At 37.9% G+C, this 13,202-nt stretch overlaps 1 pseudogene; it reads right to left on the bottom strand.

Moving 5' to 3' along the window:
* Positions 1–8,976: 8,976 nt before the first annotated feature.
* Positions 8,977–9,326, bottom strand: LOC131752468 (small ribosomal subunit protein eS26 pseudogene; annotated as a pseudogene).
* Positions 9,327–13,202: the final 3,876 nt, after the last annotated feature.

Here is a 13,202-nt window from a genome sequence, read left to right as displayed (position 1 = left end):
GCAGGAAGTTGGTAGTGAGGTTTGTAACCACTTAGGCTTAGACACTTTTTCCAAATATTTGTAACTCAAAAATATTTGGCACTCAAAACTATTTGATGAATTAATGAATGAGATTCATCACAATGTTTTTTGTAATACCAATAAAATAAAGTCTAAATAAGATAAAAATCCAGCATTAGAAACCGTTAACTGAAAAGGAATATAAAATCACAGATGCATATGATTTCAATTTTGTGAAATATTAAAAGGAAATACTGTGGAAGGAAGTGTTAACAGTGAACATTTCTCTGGGTTACAGATATCTTCTTTTTAAAAAATCTTTTTTTCATAATTAGGAAAAAATTACTAATAATACTAAGAGACTGGTTATTCCCACAACACTATATGTCCCTTACTTGAAATAATATATGTTTTCAGAAAACTAATAAAATTAAGTTGTTTAGAATCTTATTTTCCGTTGATTTCTTTAGTCAGTGTAGAGGGAGATTTTGTGCCTGCAATCTATCCATAGTTCACATCCAAAAATTTATATAAAAAGCCAAAAAAATATAACTATTGGGCAATTGAAGCTAATAAAAATGAATGTGAATATATGTGGGTAGTGGTCACAGCAACCTCTCCAGGCATCGGTTTTCTCCTTTGTAAATAAGGAAGGTTTACTCACTGCCTTTTCAGGTTCCCATTGGCACCAAAGTTCTACCATCTCCAAAGTGCTACCCTCACACCTGTTCCCAGAGGTCCTTTCGTCTCTGCTGTTCTAAGGACTCTTGTGAAAATTTGTTTATCAGATGTTCTTTCTCTTCATGCACCCTTATTCTCTTTACCCCTGGTTTCCTTACTTTCATTTTCCCCCTTCTGATTGTTTTTGGCAGAGTGTTAAATGATTCCTAGCCTCTGAACAGACACCACCAGACCTGTTAACTCCAGGTAGAGGCCTCTCTCCTTCTTCTTTATCTAAACATAGAAAATACGAGGAAATGAACATCTGCATTTTTATAATCATCCTCCAACCTCTTATCAGAGATAACTTTTCAACATTGTCACTTTTTTAGGGAGGACAAAATTTAGTCACATTCTACACCGTCATCTTATTCAGAATTTCTTATAGTGAGTTTACATTAAAATAAGAGACACCTGCATTGCCCATTATTACTAAGGTCTACACTCTCAGTGATGGCAGATGAACAAATCTGATCACATGGAACTGTGAACAGAAGGCCCTTTTCAATGCTACATTTTACATAAATTTTTTTCTCTCATTGCCATCCAACAAATGAGAACCTTTGGGAACTATTCTGAGTTTCTTTAAAATCCAGTACTGCAGTGTATAGTATTTAATATATTCTTTTTTATTCCCTTCCTTCAGCTTCATGATAGTTGTTATTTGGTAGTTATGTCCCTTCCCACACAGATTCATATTTAATAAAATGTCAGATCTATTCAACACAGTATTGGAAGTCCTCGACACAGCAATTAGACAAGTAAAAGAAATAAAAGGTATCCAAATTGGAAGGGAAGAGGTAAAATTGTCATTGTATGCAGATGACATGATACTATATATAGAAAACCCTAAAGACTCCACACAAAAACTACTAGAACTGATAAAGGAACTCAGCAAGGTAGCAGGATACAATGTTAACGTACAGAAATCTGTTAAATTTCTTTACACTAACAATGAAATATCAGAAAGGGAAATTTTTTTTAAATCCCTTTTAAAAGAACATCAAAAAAAAATACTTAGGAATAAACCTGACAGAGGAGGTGAAAGACTTATATGCTGAAAACTATAAAACATTGGTAAGGGAAATTGAAGGTGATTCAAAGAAATGGAAAGATATATCCCATGCTCTTAGATTGGAAGAATTAACATCGTTAAAATGGCTATACTACCCAAAGCAGTCTACAGATTTAATGCCTTCCCTATCAAATTACCCATGACGTTTTTCACAGAACTAGAACAAATAATCCTAAAATCTATATGGAACCACAAAAAACCCAGAACTGCCAAAGCAATCCTGAGGAAAAAGAGCAAAGCTGGAGGCATAACCCTCCCAGTCATCAGACACTACTACAAAGATACAGTAATCAAAACAGCATTGTATTGGCACAAAAACAGACACATGGATGAATGGAACAGAATATAGAGCCCAGAAATAAATCCACACACCTATGGTCAATTAATATTCAACAAAGGAGGCAAGAATATACATTGGAGAAAAGACAGTCTCTTTAGCACATGGTGTTGGGAAAGTTGGACAGCCACATATAAATCAATGAAGTTAGAACACTCCCTCACACCATACCCAAACATAAACTCAAAATGGCTTAAAGACTTAAATATAAGACATGACACCATAGGACTTTCCTGGTGGCATAATGGATAAGAATCTGCCTGCCAATGCAGGGGACACAGGTTCAATTCGTGGTCCGGAAAGATCCCATATGCCACAGAGCAACTAAGCCCATGCACCACAACTACTGAGCCTGTGCTCTAGAGCCTGCAAGCCACAACTATTGAAGCCTACATGCCTAGAGCCTGTGCTCAGCAACAAGAGAAGCCACCATAATGAGAAGCCCACACACTGCAACAGAGTAGCCCCCTCTTGCTGCAACTAGAGAAAGCCCGCGTGCAGCAACAAAGACCCAACACAGCCAAAAGAATAAATAAATAATTTTTTTAAATACTAAAAAAAAAAAAAAAAAAAAAAAGACATGACACCATAAAGTTCCTAGAAGAGCATATAGGCAAAACATTCTCTGACATAAATCGTATCAATGTTATCTTAGGTCAGTCTCCCAAGGCAAAAGAAATAATAGCAAAAATAAACAAATGGGACCTAATCAAACTTAAAAGCTTTTGCACAGGAAATGAAACCATAAACAAAATAAAAAGACAAACTATGGACTGGGAGAAAGTATTCTCAAAAGATGAGACTGACAAGGGTTTAATTTCCAAAATATACAAACAGTTCATATAATTCAATTACAAAAAACCCAAACAACTCAAGCAAAATATGGGCAGAAGACCTAAATAGACATTTCTCCAAAGAAGACATACAGATGGCCAATAAGCATGTGAAAAGATGCCCAACCTTGCTAATTATCAGAGAAATGCAAATCAAAACTACAATGAGGTGTCACATCACACTGGTCAGAATGGCCATCATTAAAAGGTCTACAAATAATAAATGCTGGAGAGGGTGTGTAGAAAAGGGAACCCTCCCACACTGTTGGTGGGAATGTAAATTGGTTCCACCTTTCCACTGTATGGAGAACAGTATGGAGGTTCCTCAAAAAACTAAAACTAGAGTTATCATAAGATCCAGCAATCCCACTCCTAGGGCATCTATCCATAGGAAACCCTAATTCAAAAACATACATGCACCCCAATGTTCATAGCAGCACTATTTACAATAGCCAAGACATGGAAGCAACCTAAATGTGATATATATATCACATCTCAGCCATAAAAAAGCATGATATAATGCCATTTGCAGCAACATGGATGGACCTAGAGATTATCACATGAAATGATATGTCAGACAAAGACAAATATCATATGATATCACTTTATGGAATCTAAAATATGATTCAAATGAACTTATTTACAAAACAGAAACAGACTCACAGACATAGAAAACAAACTTACGGTTACCAAAAAGAAAAGAGGGGGCTGGGGGGAGGGAAAAATTAAGAGTTTGTGATTGGCAGATGCAAGCTTCTGTGTATAAAATAGATAAACAACAAGGCCCTACGGTATAGTACAGGGAACTATATTCAATACCTTGTAATGAACTATAACAAAAAATAATATGAAAAACAATATATATGTATTTATGTATAACTGAATCACTTTGTACACCAGAAACTAACACAACATTGTAAATTAATTATACTTCAATTTTTAAATTAATCAATTAATCAATAATAAAAGAAAATGTCAGAGTATTTTTTATCGTAGACTTTGGAATTAATTGTATCTTGTTCTGAAGGATCCTCCATTTTTTGATATTTAGAGAAGCTTTCTTTCAGATGTGGATAATTGACATAAAATTAAAAGTGACGTTATCTTTATGCATGTTTTGGGTTTGTAATACCAATAGAGTTGAGAGAAATTTTTTAAAGCCTTAGGGGCAGGAACGCTAGAGATAACAATTCTAAATAAATAGTTCATGAGAAAATTGTCTTCTATTAGCAGTGAAATATAAAATGTCCTTCTCTGTTCTTACCTTCTCTCTAGTATTTAAAGGAAACTATCTCACTGAATTGCCCAGTGATAAATCCCTTAAAAAGCAGAAGAAAAATGTATGAGACATTTTAGATCTCCCAGGGGAAATGTGTAGGAATTAAAAATCTAGATGAACAGTAAAATGAAAGTAAATAACTGTAGCACCAAATTATACTTCCTTTAAAATTATTACATTCCAGAAATATTTCCTGAATCATTTGTTCATTGTCTCTACATCTGCAGTTTGATGGTCTCTTTTGCTCATGTGCAGTATTTAGGTAAAGTTGGAGAAAAGCTGCAGAGAGCACTACATACTTCCTTTTTTTTTTTCTTTTTATTTAACTGCAGACACAGTATTTCGAACACAGGAAGTTCTGCTTCCTCGACAGCTGCACGCAAAAACCAATGCATTTCTTTCTGTTTCTGACGCAAGTCTGTCCAAAAGGCCACCTCTTGCAATCGAGGCTTTTTCTGCCTCCCTCTTCATGGTGAAAGCCTGGGTTAACTTTCACACACATGCCACTCAAGAGTGAATTGTCATTTCTTATTTGTACTCGTTTCTCTTTTCTAATTGCCATTTTGAAAACTCCAGAATATGGGCAAAGAAAGTCAAAGAAAAAGTGAAACTCAGTACATTTTTGGTTTTTTATTAGTAATCTTATTTTTTTAAAGGAAAGTTGCTGAAAGAGAAACTAGGTGAATCTACAGATTAGAACATCAAGGGATAAGTACAGAGTTTCTTACATAGTTGCTAATGTACTGAATGCCAATTATAAAACTGTCTTAGTGCATGCCTCCATTCTAGGTAAGTCTATAACTGAAATAAACAGTTGCTATCTGTTTTAAATGCATATGTATTTATTTCTAGTTAACATTTAACCAAGAGTTTCTGTTAGAGAGGTGCTTAGTTGTTATATGTTAAGCACACTTTGGAATCCTTTACATAAATGATGTATTATGTCAGCAAGTTCTCATGCATGCACGTGCACGTACACACACACACACACACACACACACACACAATAGCAGCGTGGGTAAATAAATTGTGATTTATTCATAGATATGATTTATGTAATCATTAAAGAAGTTGTTGATAAAGATTATTTTTCCATATTAAGTGAAAAACTATGATATTCATTGGAGAAAATGATCACAACCATATAAAAATATATATTAATTGAAAAAAGACAAGAAGGAAATATAAATTGCTAAATATATTAATCTCTGGCAAGTAAAATTATATGTGGTTTACTTTTTTATATTTTTATTTTCTTGATCCTGTATTCATTTTGCAGTTATAAAAAAAAAAGTTGTGAAAATAAAATATTTCTCTAGGTCAAAGGAATTGAGTATTGACACTTTTATATTGTTCAACCTAATAGCATTAGTCTTCAGGTTCCCTGAGTGGGATTTTTGAAAAATAAAAATAAGAGTTAAGGGACTTCCCTGGTGGCACAGTGGTTAAGACTCTGCTCCCAATGCAGGAGGCCTGGGTTCAATACTTGGTCAGGGAACTAGATCCCACAGGCATGCCGCAACTAAGGAGCCGGCAAGCTGCAACTAAGGAGCCTGCTTGCCACAACCAAATAAATAAATAAATAAATAATTTTAAACAATAAGAGTTAAGCCAGACTTAAATGTGTTCTTTAGGAAAATGGTAATCCAATAGAATAAGCTGGAGTCCAATTAGAAGAAAGTGCTCGGCTTCCCTGGTGGCGCAGTGGTTGAGAGTCCACCTGCCGATGCAGGGGACACAGGTTCGTGCCCCGGTCCGGGAAGATCCCACATGCCGGGTAGCAGCTGGGCCCGTGAGCCATGGCCGCTGAGCCTGCACGTCCGGAGTCTGTGCTCAGCAACGGGAGAGGCCACAACAGTGAGAGGCCCGCATAACGCAAAAATTTTTTTTAAAAAAGGAAGAAAGTGCTTATGGCATTTCATGTAGGTTTTCCCTCAAACTCAGTTTTTAAAAGTCAGTTCAATATTTTACATTGAAAATTATAATGATGTTGAACTCACACAGATTATAAAAGTAAGAAACTTTCCATGTGATAGTGAGGAGTTACAGTTACAAAGTTTATCTCATCTATAAATGTAACTTCGATTGTTAAATCCCTTATACAATAAAGACCTTTATTCAAAAAACTAAAATATTCTGAGCTCTGTGTTGTAGGGAGTGAAATGCCCTTTACCACACTAGCTCATTTCATCCTTAACAACTGATAACTTCATTACTCACGAGGAAACTGAGATTGAGAAAAATAAAATATCTTTCCTACACTCAGAGCTGGCAAGACTGAACTCACACTTGCATCCAGGATTACCTACTGACAGAATCTGAAGTCTGGGCTCTTCTTTTTTTTGTGTGTGGGGGGCTATTCTTGATATCATTTCAAATGTATTCCTCAGTTAGAAACACATTTTTTTTTAAATTTTTATTTACTTATTTATTTTTGGCTGTGTTGGGTCTTCATTTCTGTGTGTGGGCTTTCTTCTAGTTGCGGCGAGAGGGGGCCACTCCTCATCGCGGTGCGCGGGCCTCTCACTGTCGCGGCCTCTCTTGTTGCGGAGCACAAGCTCCAATCTCGCAGGCTCAGTAGTTGTGGCTCACGGGCCTAGTTGCTCCACAGCATGTGGGATCTTCCCAGACCAGGGCTCGAACCCTTGTCCCCTGCATTGGCAGGCAGATTCTCAACCACTGCGCCACCAGGGAAGCACAGAAACACATTTTTGAAAAGAATTTACCTATAATATCACATACACAAAAAAACCTCTCTGCCTTGCATTAAAATTTCTATTCTGCCATCAGAATAAGAAATTAAATTTTTAATTTTTTTTTCTTTTTTGGCCACACAGCACACAGGATCTTAGTTCCCTGACCAGGGATCAAACCTGTGCCCCGTGCAGTAGAAGCGCAGAGTCTTAACCACTAGACCACTAGGGAAGTCACATAAGAAATTAAATTTTTCTTTTTTTTTTTTTTTTTTTTTTTTGTGGTACGCGGGCCTCTCACTGTTGTGGCCTCTCCCGTTGCGGAGCACAGGCTCCGGACGCGCAGGCTCAGCAGCCATGGCTCACGGGCCCAGCCGCTCTGTGGCACGTGGGATCTTCCCTGACCGGGGCACGAACCCGTGTCCCCTGCATCGGCAGGCGGATTCTCAACCACTGCGCCACCAGGGAAGCCCCAAGAAATTAAATTTTTCAAATGGAAGATACACACATTCATTAAACAAAGGATTTTAGATATGCAGAAAACTCTAAAACAAACAAAGGAAAAGAAACCCAAAATACTGTATTCAAATGAGTCACCCAAAGTGAAAAAGAAAAACTTTCCCTGTGATCATCTACTGCTTAGGAAGATAGAATTCACAGTTGGGCTCACCTTGGTTATTGCCTTTTTCACTTCCTTTAAGAAGTCTAGCATGCTTAGATTCTGCTCTGGCAAGATTAGGTTGATAATGCCAGGGAAAGAGAAGAACTCATCAGGTGTGAGAGTTACAGTTCTTAGGTTCTTTTATTTATTTTCTTTTTTAGCGATTTTTTTTCTTTTTTTACTTTAGACATTGCTATCTTATTGTTTTCTAACTTTTTTATTTTATTTTATTTTTTTGGTCTTAGTTGTGGCAGCCAGGCTCCTTAGTTGTGGCATGCGACTCTTAGTTGTGGCATGCATGTGGGATCTAGTTCCCTCACCAGGGATCAAACCCAGGGTCCCCTGCAGTGGAAGCATGGAGTCTCAACCACTGGACTGCCAGGGAAGTCCCTAGGTTCTTTTAATATTAACCCTTTTATCAAAGCATTAAAAATTTAGCCTGGATGGCAGGGTTTTAAATTATAATTTGAATTGAAATATTTTTATTATTTCTACTTTTATAAAATCACTTTCATCTTTGTGTGTGATTCTGTAGCATATCCTATACTCATGCTAAAAACTTTGGTTCAGATTTGAGTCTACATAGTTTGCCAATTGCTTTTTAACTTTATTGTGGTTGCCATAAATTTTACATTATAACTAATTCAACTCTACTTTCAAATAACATTATACCACTTTACAGGTAATGTGAGTACCTTATAATAACAAAATAATCCTAATTCCTCTCTCCTATCCCTTCATCATTGCTTTCATTCATTTCACTTCTATATAAGCATACATAAACATATCTATATATCTATATGTATATATATAATCTACACCTAAGCATACATAGTCAAATATACATTACTGTTAATATTTTGAATGAACTGTTACCTGTTTGATCAATTGAGAATAAGAAAAATAAAGCTTTTAATTTTACTTTCTTTTATTCTTTCTCTGATGCTCTTTTTTTTTTTAATTGGAGTATAATTGCTTTACAGTGATGTGTTAGTTTCTGCTGTAGAATAAAGTGAATCAGCTATATGTATACATATATCCCCTCCCTCTTGAGCTTCCCTCCCACCCCAATTCCATCCCACCCCTCTAGGTCATCACAGAGCACTGATCTGATCTCTCTATGCTATACAGCAGCTTCCCACTAGCTATCTGTTTTACACATGATAGTGTATATATGTCAATGCTACTGTCTCAATTGGTTCCACCCTCCCCTTCCCGCACTGTGTCCACAAGTACATTCTCTATGTCTGCGTCTCTTTTCCTGCCCTGCAAATAGGTTCATCAGTACCATTTTTCTAGCTTTTTTTTTTAAGTCTAATTTCCAGGTTATTGTCTTTTCAGAGAAAAGTATTTCTTCAGTCTCTAAGGACCTAACTCCTTACAGGGGCTTTGGCGGAGGTTGTGGGGCAGCTCCCGCAGGTCTAAATCCGGGTGAAGGTGTTTGGTCCTTCCAGGCTTCCCAAGAAGGAGAACGATTCCTATCTTGCTGTGAATGGCACATCTCACACAGTAACATAGTTTCACATACAGCTTGGGAAGCAGACAGGCATGGAAAACGCTCGTTTTGGAAATGTCCCTGATGGCTTCACCCTCAACTATGTTCCAGATGTCGAACTTCTTAACGGCCTTGTCCTTGGGCATGCATCGGGCACAGCTGGTGCAGGGAATAGGCTGCTCGTGGCCACAGCCCTTTTTGGCACGACCATTGTTCCTTCTTTCCTTGGTCATCTTGGAAGTGAGGAAGCGAGAGAGCCTCTTCCTTTCTAGATGTAGATCTGAGTTAACGACCTTTATCATTTTCTTTCTCTCTAAAGAATTTCCTTTAAACATGTCTTGCAAGGCAGGTCTATGGCAACAAAATCCCTCAATTTTTGTCTGTCTCAGAGAGCTTTTATTTCTCCTTCACTTTTGAATTGTAATTTCAAAGGGTACATAATTCAAGGTTGGTGGGGTTTTTCTCTCAGCCCTTTAAATATTTCACTCCACTCTCTTCTTGCTTGCATGATTTCTGAGGAGAAACCATGTAATGGTTTAAATTTAAATGATGTAAGTCTTTCTTTTTGCTCATCTATAGATAAGGTGATTTTTCCCCTCTGGCTTCTTTCTCCTTCTGTCTTTGATTTTCTATATTTGAAAATGATATGCCTAGGTGTAATTTTTTTGGCATTTATCCTGCTTGGTGTTCTGTGAGCTTCATGAGTCCGTAGTATTCTGTCTGACATCAATTTGGGGGAATTCTCAGTTATCATTGTTTCAAATATTTCTTCTGTTCCTTTCCCTCTTTCTTTTCCTTCTGGTAACCCCATTATGCATATGTCATGCCTTTTGTAGTTGTCTCACTGTCCTTGGACATCCTGTTCTGTTTTGGGGGGTTTTTATTTCAGTCTTTGGTCTCTTTGCTTTTCAGTTTTAGAGGTTTGTATTGATGTATCCTCAAGATTAGAGATTCTTTCCACAGCCAGGTCCAGTCTACCAATAAACTGATCAAAGGCATTCTTCATTTCTGTTACAGTACTTTTGATCTCTAGCATTTCTTTTTGGTTCTTTCTTAGGGCTTTTATCTCTCTGCTTACACTCCCCATCTGTTCTTGCATGCTGTCTACTTTATTCATTAGAGCACTTGGCATATTAGTGATAATTGTTTTAAATTGCTGGTCAGATAATTCCAATATCCTTGCCATGCCAGGTACTGATGCTTGTTCTGTCGCTCCAAATTGTGGGGCTTTATTTGTTTTGGGGGGGGCTTTTTTGCCTTTTAGGAGACTTGTAATTTTTTCTTGATAGCCAAACATGATGTACTGAGCAAAAAGAATTGCTATAAATAGGGTTTTATTGTTCTGGTGGGGAGGTGTGTGTTACGTCTATGATTGGGTCTCAGCTTTTTAGTGGGTCTATGCCTCTGGTCTGTGAACTGCACAAGTGTTTTTTAGTTTTTTTCTCTTCTCTTTTAGTTGGAACAAGATAGCTAGAATGGGCTAGAGTTGAGTATCATGTTCTGTGTCCTCCCCTTATAGATCCAAGAAGAGTTGTTCATTTTGCAGTTTGTTAAACATTTACTTGTTGTTAGGATGGAGTAGTAACTTCCAAGCTCCTTACATGCAGAACCAGAAACTGTATTCATAAGTTTATTAAAAATCTTTAGTGGTGGTCTTCCCTGGTGGCGCAGTGGATAAGACTGTACTCCCAATGCAGGGGGCCTAGGTTCGATCCCTGGTCAGGGAACTAGATCTCACACACATGCCGCTACTAAGAGTTCACATGCTGCAACTAAGGAGCCCTCTTGCTGCAACTAAGACCCAGTGCAACCAAATAAATAAATATTTTTAAAAAAATCTTTAGTGGAGGGCTTCCCTGGTGGCGCAGTGGTTGAGAATCCGCCTGCCGATGCAGGAGACACGGGTTCGTGCCCCTGTCCGGGAGGATCCCGCATGCCACGGAGCGGCTGGGCCCGTGAGCCATGGCCGCTGAGCCTGCGCGTCCGGAGCCTGTGCTCCGCAATGGGAGAGGCCACAGCAGTGAGAGGCCTGCATACCACAAAAAAAAAAAAAAAAAAAAAAAAAAAACAGTACAATCCCTATTTTACATGATCATTAAAGTCAGTAAAATATTTTAGTGCTTGTTTCCTTCCCTGAAGAATGCAGAATTTCAATCATTTTCAGTGAAAAAAAGAATAAGGACTTCCCTGGTGGTACAGTGGTTAAGACTCTGCGCTCCCAAGGCAGGGGCCCCAGGTTCTATCCCTAGGAAGGGAACTAGATCCCACATGCATGCCGCAAATAAGGAACCAGTGAGCTGCACCTAAGGAGCCCACCTGCCTCAACTAAAACCCAGTGCAACCAAATAAATAAATATTTTTTTAAAAAAGAAAAGTAATTGGTCTTAACACTCATTTAAAAAATGGAGTTAGTAGACATCATTACAAAAATTTTTAATCTGATGTATGAAGATACATAATTCTATGTTTAAAAAGAAAATAAGATTCTTCTATAAAATAATAATTCTAATAACTGAATTTAGAATACGTAGAAACAAGTTAGAAGAGCATGACTGATGTAATATCAAAACTAATATAAGGCTTATGTAGTATTTTTTACTAAGTTCAGAAACGTAAAGCACTTTTCCCATACAGCACACACGGCCCTATATCAGTCAAGGAACATTTATTTCACTTATGCCGTTCCTACAAAGGAAGCACTAGTGCTAAAAATTCCAGTGCTTATGAAATACATAAATATTTTGTTTTATTCCAGGGAATATTTTCTAAAATTCAGACAATGTAACAACGTGAAATAGAAATAAATTCCCTTATTTGAACTTCCTCTATTCTGAAAAAGAAGTTTTTCTTATTTTTTTTTCAGAGGAGATCAAAGAAGTAGCTGCCTTTTAGAGTTAACTCATGACTGGCAGTCACCTACTTCGTTCATCCTCATCAGAAGTTTGCCTTCATTCCTTTTGTACGATTGTGATAGGTTACAATCCTTTTATTGAGCATATGGATTAGATCCTGTGTAGGGCCAGTGAGCCCCCTCCCCAGATCTGAACAGGCAGGCAGAGATTCCCTTCAGCTCTGCACTTGGCAGTCATTTCACACAAGGTGCAACGTTTACCAAAGAGAATTAGAAAGCTTTTCTCTACTTAAATATATTCTTGTTAAATAATGTGTTTTAGAAGAAAATAAATGTTTACCTTGCATGTTGATAAAATTGGGTAAAGTTAAATTTCAAGTCCTTCATTTGAAAGTAATCACCATTAAAGAATTGTTTAGCAGATCTGCTTAACTCTGGACGTGAACTCAAGGATGGATTTACCAAAGACTGGGGAACAAAATCTCTCCAAGTATTGATAGTACATTAGGAATTTTCTCTCTCAGAAGGCACTATCTCGGCATAGTGTAAAGAATTCCCTCTTTTGATTCCCTGTGGGTCTTGGTTACATGGGCTCTGATTGTAACCATTAAACAAACCTCCTTGGATACTCAGCCTCTATTTTTATGCCTGGCTGGAGAGAATAATGGTCCGGTAGTCACTGCAGCCTGCTGTGTGGTTGCTGGGAGAGTGGATTAGCTATGCCTGTTTTGGTTTTGAATGAATATACCCCCTGGCAAGCCATGCAGCCAAAATAGTTTGTTAGGTGGCACATTTATAGAACTGGTGGCTCACCCTTACAAACACCCTATATTCCTATGGGACTCAGATTTCTTTATCAAAAATGCACAGACATGGGAGCAGCACTCATAGCATAAGTCTGTCTTTTTTTTTTTTTTTCATAGATTTATTTTATTTATTTATTTTTGGCTTCATTGGGTCTTCGTTGCTGCGTGCGGGCTTTTCTCAAGTTGTGGCGAGCGGAGGCTACTCTTCGCTGCGGTGCATGGGCTTCTCATTGCGGTGGCGTCTCTTGTTGTGGAGCACGGGCTCTAGGCACGCGGGCTCAGTAGTTGTGGCTCGCGGGCTCTAGAGCACTGGCTCAGTAGTTGTGGCGCACGGGCTTAGTTGCTCCGTGGCATGTGGGAATCTTCCCGGACCAGGGCTTGGACCCGTGTCCCCTGCATTGGCAGGAGGATTCTCAACCACTGCTCCACCAGGGAAGCCCCAAGCCTGTCTT

Source organism: Kogia breviceps, chromosome 3 (genome assembly GCF_026419965.1).
Source record: "Kogia breviceps isolate mKogBre1 chromosome 3, mKogBre1 haplotype 1, whole genome shotgun sequence".
Lineage (NCBI taxonomy): Eukaryota > Metazoa > Chordata > Mammalia > Artiodactyla > Physeteridae > Kogia > Kogia breviceps.
The sequence above is the reverse complement of the archived record's forward strand: the minus strand, read 5'-3'. Positions and strand labels throughout refer to the sequence as shown.